This window comes from Macrobrachium nipponense, chromosome 22 (genome assembly GCF_015104395.2).
Source record: "Macrobrachium nipponense isolate FS-2020 chromosome 22, ASM1510439v2, whole genome shotgun sequence".
In the NCBI taxonomy this organism is placed as follows: Eukaryota; Metazoa; Arthropoda; class Malacostraca; order Decapoda; family Palaemonidae; genus Macrobrachium; species Macrobrachium nipponense.
Window position 1 is genome coordinate 71,422,797 of NC_087213.1, and position 9,065 is coordinate 71,431,861.

General features: G+C 33.3%; 1 long non-coding RNA gene across 1 annotated transcript in view; it reads right to left on the reverse strand.

The window, feature by feature from the left end:
• LOC135198421 (uncharacterized) overlaps positions 1 to 5,357 on the reverse strand; it is a 185,134-nt gene extending 179,777 nt beyond the window's left edge. Inside the window, exon 1 of the long non-coding RNA XR_010310804.1 lies at positions 5,269 to 5,357. This is a non-coding gene — a long non-coding RNA (uncharacterized LOC135198421). The remainder of the gene's footprint in view (positions 1 to 5,268) is intronic.
• Positions 5,358 to 9,065: the final 3,708 nt, after the last annotated feature.

The following is a 9,065-nucleotide window of genomic DNA, read 5'->3' on the forward strand; positions in this document are numbered from 1 at the left end:
TTATTTTGCAAATCTTTGGTAATCTATGCTGTAAACATTTTTCTTGTTGGTGTGATCTCTTATGTATGAGAATTAGGGATTTGACAGTTTTGCACCCGTTCGATAACTTATACCGCGATGAGATTCTAATCGCACCTTTAACAACATATGAGTGGTGCCTACGTACTTTCCCAGGTCACGTCTTGGGTAATTAAACTAGCTCTTGGTTGGTTAAAAGAGTACTATTAGAGCTATAGAGTCGTAAGAGAAATTTTAAAAGATAATTATAGACTCATGCTGGACGCTAACAAGCGTACCTGGGTCACACGTTGGCGATTTCAGACCGTGATGTCGTAAAGGCTGAGTTTGGCGATCAATCTCATATAGTCGTGGGGCTTGGGCTCCCCAAATAAAGATGAGTGAGCTGATATCGACTCTATGACGACTTCCGCAATGAACTATCACAACAGCATTGCGTAAGCTGAGATGAGATTACGTATATACGTAGTCGTACGCGCAAGTCACCGATGATTTAGACCATACCCACATTTAACGGTTTTTACAGGACGGAGAGTTCTGTGAAGGCATGACGATTTTTGACGATTTAGTTACGTAATATTCCGAATTACGTAATAACGGGATTGTACAGAGGCGTGAACATGGATGCCTCCATATATATATATATATATATATATATAATATATATATATATATATATATATATATATTGGCCAACATGGTAGACGGGGTTTCATATCGATTCTAATTACGAATGCATCCAGATCGAGGGTGATTTGTAAGGTCAGAATCGATATGAACTTATAGCGTCTCTGTTGGCTGATTGGATAGCGTCACTGACCGTCCTGATTTCGTCCCCGTCCACTTGGACGGTGGTTCGATCCCATGGGGGGACGAAATTATTATCAATTAAAAAATTCCCCTTCGGTACATATATGAAAAATATATCATTTGGGAGGTAAAGTGAATTTAGATATTAAAGGACATTTGTAGCTTGAATTGATATATATTATATATATATATATATATATATATATATATATATATATATATATATATAGAAGACTTGTAGGAGGAAGTACATCTCAGGTGGTCCTTAAAATACTTTTATTACAACGTTTCAAAACACAAAGGTTTCATTTTCAAGCTGTAAAGACGTAAAACAATAAAATTAATATTAAAAGCGCTAAATTACAAATAAAAGGCATAATACATTATAAAAGACAAGATAAAAAAAAATTAAAACTAGTTAGCAGAACCAACCATCAAGAGAGAAAGGAAGGACAGAAGTCAGAAGGAACAAACCAGAAATGACCGGCAACAGCTCACGTTAGGTAAAGAGTTGTCGAGGAAGACTGCGTGTTCAATTGAGGAACAAGCTGTTTAATAAACAAGGATTCCAGAATTGTCAGTAGTTTGCCATTCGGTGCCCGTCCCAATATTTCAAAATCTTTGTATTGTATATTCAGCTTGCATTTATTAGCGTGTTGTCTGATATTAGAAAATTCTGGATTAGCAAGTTTGTTACCAGATCTATAGCTAACGCCCTTATGGCAATCAATTCTGACCCTCAGTAACCTCTGTGTGGATCCCACGTAGGTCCCCAGATTACATCTAGGGCAATTAAACTTGTACACAACACATGAGGTCATCAAAGGGTCAAGTTTATCCTTGAATTTAAACAAACTACCTAAACTGAGTGGGTTTGTTGGGATGATATTAAATCTAATAGCTGGTATATAATCAAATATGAGTTTTCTTAGTGCATCGTAGAAATTTTTGTCCTTAAACTTCAAAGAAGCCATACTTAGCCAGGACTCAGACCTCTTTATGGTCAGTTATGACGTTGAGTCTCTGTTTACCAATGTACCTGTGAATGAGACTATTGAAATTATTATTAATAAACTCTTTCCTGAAACTGACTCCCTTTTTCATAATTTTAATAAATCTGATTTTAAGAAACTATTGCAACTGGCAGTGCAGGACACTGCCTTCATTTTTAATAATAATTGTTACACTCAAATCGATGGTATGGCTATGGGTTCTCCATTAGGGCCCATATTTGCAGGCATTTTTATGTGCTCCCTGGAGGAGCATTTTTTAGACACCTGTCCTTTGAGTTACCATCCGCTATTCTACAAAAGGTACGTTGACGATACCTTCGCGCTTTTTAAATCCAAGTACGATGCTGAAAGGTTTCTTCATTTCATTAATACGGCACACCCAAATATAAAATTTACTATGGAGTGCGAAAGTGATAATAAACTACCATTCTTAGATGTTTTAGTCTTACGACAATATGATCATTTTAATACTTCAGTTTACAGGAAGGGAACTTTTACAGGATTAGTTCAAATTTTTATAGTCACTGTTTTTATGGTTTTAAATTAAATTCTTTATCCACATTACTTCATCGTGCCTTTTCATTGACATCTATTTGGGAATTTTTTCACGAAGAAATCAACTTTTTACGTCAATATTTTACCAACAATTATTTTCCCACTACACTTTTTCACGGGTATGTTCGTAAACTTCTTAATAACGTTTTTATCCCAAAAGTCTCCTTACCTACTGTGCCTAAGCTTCCATTTTATGCAAATGTACCTTTAATCCATGACAAAAATTTCTACGATGCACTAAGAAAACTCATATTTGATTATATACCAGCTATTAGATTTAATATCATCCCAACAAACCCACTCAGTTTAGGTAGTTTGTTTAAATTCAAGGATAAACTTGACCCTTTGATGACCTCATGTGTTGTGTACAAGTTTAATTGCCCTAGATGTAATCTGGGGACCTACGTGGGATCCACACAGAGGTTACTGAGGGTCAGAATTGATTGCCATAAGGGCGTTAGCTATAGAACTGGTAACAAACTTGCTAATCCAGAATTTTCTAATATCAGACAACACGCTAATAAATGCAAGCTGAATATACAATACAAAGATTTTGAAATATTGGGACGGGCACCGAATGGCAAACTACTGACAATTCTGGAATCCTTGTTTATTAAACAGCTTGTTCCTCAATTGAACACGCAGTCTTCCTCGACAACTCTTTACCTAACGTGAGCTGTTGCCGGTCATTTCTGGTTTGTTCCTTCTGACTTCTGTCCTTCCTTTCTCTCTTGATGGTTGGTTCTGCTAACTAGTTTTAATTTTTTTTTTTTTATCTTGTCTTTTATAATGTATTATGCCTTTTATTTGTAATTTAGCGCTTTTAATATTAATTTTATTGTTTGATGTCTTTACAGCTTGAAAATGAAACCTTTGTGTTTTGAAACGTTGTAATAAAAGTATTTTAAGGACCACCTGAGATGTACTTCCTCCTACAAGTCTTCTATTTTTCGAGGTTACTAGTAAACCGCCAATACTTCGGAAACGCTATAATATATATATATATATATATAATATAGATATATATATAAATAATATATTATAATTAATTTTTATATAATTAATAAAGTCTATGATATATATAATTAATAATATAAATATATATATACTACAAAGTCTAATGACTATATCAATATTTCCCATTTATCTGCTATAGATTCAGTGTTACAGACCCTCATAAATCTTCTTGATCGTATCGAGTCCTTGGTGTTGGCCGCTTGTGTGTTGCACAACGTAATTTTGATTAAAATAAGAAAAAAATCCAACTGCCGGGAGTGAGGCAGATCGAGAGGACTCGGTGACATGAGGTCGTCCTCGTGATTATGTAAACTCCCCTGCAGGCTTCGTTCATTGGTAGGAATCAATGATATAATAAAGCGATTAAAAAATGCCTTTCATACTTCGGAAAATCTTTACAAATTTCCTAAATAAAACTTAAAATTAAAAAATACTTATATAATATCAAATGTATTTTTAAGTAGTATCCAGTGTCATATTTATCTATATCTGAAGTTCTCAAATTACATCAAGAATACCTTCTGAAAATCTTTAATGCAATATACATTTTACTCAAAATAGAAAATGCCTTCTCATTTCTTATACTCCAGAACATGCTAATAAATTGACTTTGATTGCGGTGAACTCAAAAGAAAATCATGTTGAAAAACTGTAAATTTCGTGAATAAAAGTTAAATTTCACCTTTATTTATATTACCGAATAAATTTTCATTTTCGTTTGAGTTGTATTCATTGTCATAATTACTTACATCAGAAGTTCTCAAATATCACGAATACAGGAAATCTTGAATCCAAAAAATATTTTAATCAAAATTGAAAACCGAGGCATCTGTATGTAATTAATTAAGCCCTGCAACTGTATTTATAGGTTGTCGACCATAATCTGTATCTATGCTGCCGACGCCCTTGACACATTCTGACCCACTGCGCAGATCTACTGCGCACGTTGTGGTTTTGCCAAACACATAGCGTATGTTGTACTGAATGCCGTAACTCGCCATTGCTAGTTACAACTTGGGTAATCAAATGCTGTAAGTCGAGAGGCCATTACGAAATTGTTGCATGTTGCCCCATGACATGGCAACTTTTGACAGTAGTCCTGGAATGACGGCGACTATGCAAGGCGCCACCACTGGCGCAAAGTCGTCAAACTCGGCGACTTCGTTACGATTTATGCCGATTACGTGGAATTGGTTGTAATGAGAGCGTGGTGCAGTCGCAATGAGCAAAATTTCGGCCGTTATTACTTGCGCGGTTTGAAATCGCCAATGTGTGACCCAGGCTTAAGATTACCGAGCCATAGAAACATGATGGTACTAAAATACTTTTTCATGAAGCTTCGGGTTTTAGACCTACAAGGAAAAGAAAGGAAACTGAACATAATACCACAATATCAGAGATAAATAACCTCAGATCGAAGTGGGATTGAGAAAATAAACTTCGTTCTATGCTATCAAGATCGAAAGATGGAAGGAATCAACTTTCCAAGCAGTGAGACCTGTCTTAGCCTTGCTAAGCATGTCACTGATATTTTACAACAGTCCTAGTAACGGGGTGTATACAATAGCTATGCATTACGTACAAATATTATTAGGCTCACCAAGAGCCACAATAAAAAAAAGGAAAATTTTTATTGATAGATATGTAAAAGCACCAATTAGAGCAGATAGGTCAGATGTAAAAACCAATTATAACATGCTACTGGATACCTCAACTTGGAAATACTAAACCGTTTGGCTAATCCAGGAAGACGGTTCTTTCACGTCCACATGCAGGAAATTCACTGCTTAAAAAAACGTCATTAATGATTTTCGAGAAATATATTAAATTAGGCTTAAAACTTAACTGAACAAACCTTTGGTTCACGTTTATGAAGAGGATAACTTGACATTTGTCGAAAATAGTGTGCGCTGCTATCAGTCTCATCCACTCGTTACTACAGACCTCTCAAGACTGCTGATCATTCATGAGAATCATGACACCAGCTCAAGAATAGAGTAAAATGACTTCCGTAGATAAAAATAAATAAATAAGAAAAGTGCTTGTTGATTACATGAATTTACCAAAATATTGAAGCAATTGAAACTATAGGAATGGAAAATGAGAGGCATTTGATAAAGCAAAAAAACTATTACGTAAGATAAAGGACGAATATTTACATAACTTTTAGTTTAGCAACTCTCTTATGGTTACTGAAAAGGCCGGACACTAGATTTAATTTTTACACGTGTTCTTCGTTATTTACGGGAGTGGGAGTTGTATATACTCAATTTAATTATACGGGTCTTATATTTAAAGTAGAAATCCAAAGGTAAACAAGTAAATTAGGTTTTAGATATAGCTTTCTTAGACCTATGTGGCTTCCCGAAAACCAAAACCACAAGTAAATTCAGCATGTGTGATCATTTTTAATAAAGTTAATTGTCAGTAAGAATCATAGCTAAACAGCTACAACAATCAAATACAGAAAGTGAGAAAAATAAAGTAGGAAATTTCCTGTGTACAGAAGAAAGTATAAAAGAAAGGAAAGACACTACGTGTTCTTAATATATGACTAACAACATCCAAGAAGGGTTGAGAACTTGAGAAAGGAAAGCCGGGTGGTGACGCCGCTGTTTTTAACTGTATTCTGTTTAAATTCTTACAACAAACGATGACAAGTCATCGGAAAATCTTACAGGATCACAAAACAGTAACAGTCACTTATTCTCAAATTACTTACTCAACAATTACAAAGGCAAGTCACTCAAATCAAAGCAATAGAATACAATTAATAATAATGCAGTGTTTCAATAAACTTAGATTATTGAATAAAATCCATAATTCAAATGACATTGAAGAAAACGTTGAAACAGCAAATTAAATGGCATACTCAACTAAATAAACAAGTAAAGCCTTTCACAAAGTTAATTCCAACACTACGCAGAGTATGGATGAGAGATTTAAGAGCGTGGAAAAGAGTACTGAAGAAGGTCGGGAAGTGTCGATGTAATTGTAATTAAAGGAGGGCAATACGTACCTCCGAACTGAATGGACCGAACCGTTACTAAAGGCCTTCTGCCACATTTTTTTTTTCTTTTTTACAGTCATATCCCCTGTTTCTCCTCGGCTCCCACCTTGATTGTAGAAAAAAGGTATTATTACTGATCAATACTTTTGGGGGGCATATTGTAAGGCCCAGACAAAAAGGCAGGTAAAGCAGTACTAACTTTATTACATGTTGTTTGAGATTAAGCTGGCCTTATGCCAACACGGGTTCTTGCTACAGGTAAACAAGGGCCTATAAACATTGGTGCGAACGGATATGTAGTACTCGACCCGCACTGAGAGAAAAACTGACTCTGGGCCAGCCGATTTGTGTTTTTACACGGACATATGAATCCCTTTCAAAATTAAACGCATTAGTGCCCAGCATCGAATTTAAAGTTGAATGGGAAACAGACAAAAAAAATTCCTTTTCTTGATGTTTCAATAATCAGAGACACAACAGAATGCAAAGTTACCATATACAGATAACCAACATTCTCACTTTCATACATTCACTACTTTAGCTATCATGACATTCCTATCAAGATAGACATAGCCTGCAACCTATTCCCCAGATTTCCTGGAAAAAGAATTTGAACTCATTCTTAAGCAGCTTTCATCTTTAAAGTATCCTGACCATATAATTGAGAAAGCAATTCACAAAGCAAACATAATTTTCTACCGACCCCCTCAAGACAAGACCAGAGACACACCCAATAATAAAATAAAAATTCTACACCTGGGCAGGATTAAGACGGTGACCCAGACCCTCGGAAAATCTAACCCTTTTGCATTTACCTACCCAAACACCTTAGCCAAATCCCTGATTAACATCCAACAAAAGACATCCCCCAAGGACACAGGCATTTACAAAATCCCATGCCAGGACTGTGACCAATCTTACATCGGATTTACAGGAAAATCACTTCCCCAGAGATTAATACAACATAAACGGTCAGTTAACAGTTAAATATGTACAACAAAACTCTAACTATTTTCAACCATATAAATGAACATAACCATAGATTAACTGGAATTTGTCAAGTATAACTTATAGCAGCAACTGCCGTTACAAGAGTCAAATGATGGAATCGGCCTTGATTGAACACTGGCAGGTAATGAACATCTCAAAAGGAGCACGAGATGTCATCGACAATGTTTTCATTCAACCAACGCTTAAGAAGATTATAGGAAGATTATCAGCAGGAGTGACCGAAAAACACCAAAATATAGAGAGAAAAATACTATATTTCAGAGACGGCTGTCTCCCTCTTCAGATAGATGAATAAGAAAAGTTACAGAAAAGGTGGTATTTATACCAAGAGGTCCATCCACAGGTAAGCCACCTGTGGATGGACCTCTTGGTATAAATACCACCTTTTCTGTAACTTTTCTCATTCATCTACCTGAAGAGGGAGACAGCAGTCTCTGAAATATAGTATTTGCCTCTCTATATTTTGGTGTTTTTATGGGCTCCGATGAGCCTTATGCTTACAAGGCGTTTGTTTGGCGACAGCTGATTGGCTGGTACCGGGAGGTAGTCAGCTCCCAGCCAATCAGCGGCCGCCAAACAAACGTCTCGTAGGCATAGGGCTCACCCAAGAATCTACCTTAAGTGAACCAACATAGTCATATATATATATATTTAAAAAATTAAAAATATATTAATATATATATATTATAAAATATATATAATATATTTATAAATATTACAATAATAATAAAATCCACACCTAATTAACTAATATTATATAATTATATATATATTTATATATATATATATATATATGTATATATATATAGATAGACATATATATATATTTATAGATTATGTATATAGAGATGTAGATAGTATAGTATTATATAGATATGAGATTCCTAGACATATATAGACCTAGATATGACAGAAAAATAATATATTAGGATAATATATATTAATATATATATAGATAAGAGTATATATTATATAAAGAGATATAGGTATAATAATAGATATCTATTATATACATAACTATCATATATATATATCGAGATATATATACTAGATATATAGATAATATATATATATATATATATATATATATATATATATATATTTTTTATATATATATTACATATATAACTATATATATACATATATAGATTTATATATAAATATTATAGGATATATATATATATATATATATATTATATATATAAATATATATAGGGTATATATATATATCTATATATATATATATATATATATATTATAGGAGATATATATACCTATATAGATATATATATATATATATATATATATATATATATAATATATACCTATATATATATATAGGATATATATATACATCTAATATATATATATATATATATATATATATATATATCCTATAGATATATATATATATATATATATATATATATATATATATTCCTATATATATATACCTATAGTATATATATATATATATATAATATATATATATAAATATATGAATATAATTAATTACATTTATCTAGGATACGTGAGTAATATGTTGGCGGCAAGACCGGAGAAAGCTCTATACAATGGAATAAGGTACAATGCGGCTAGATCAATTATTTACAGGATATTGTGGAAAAACC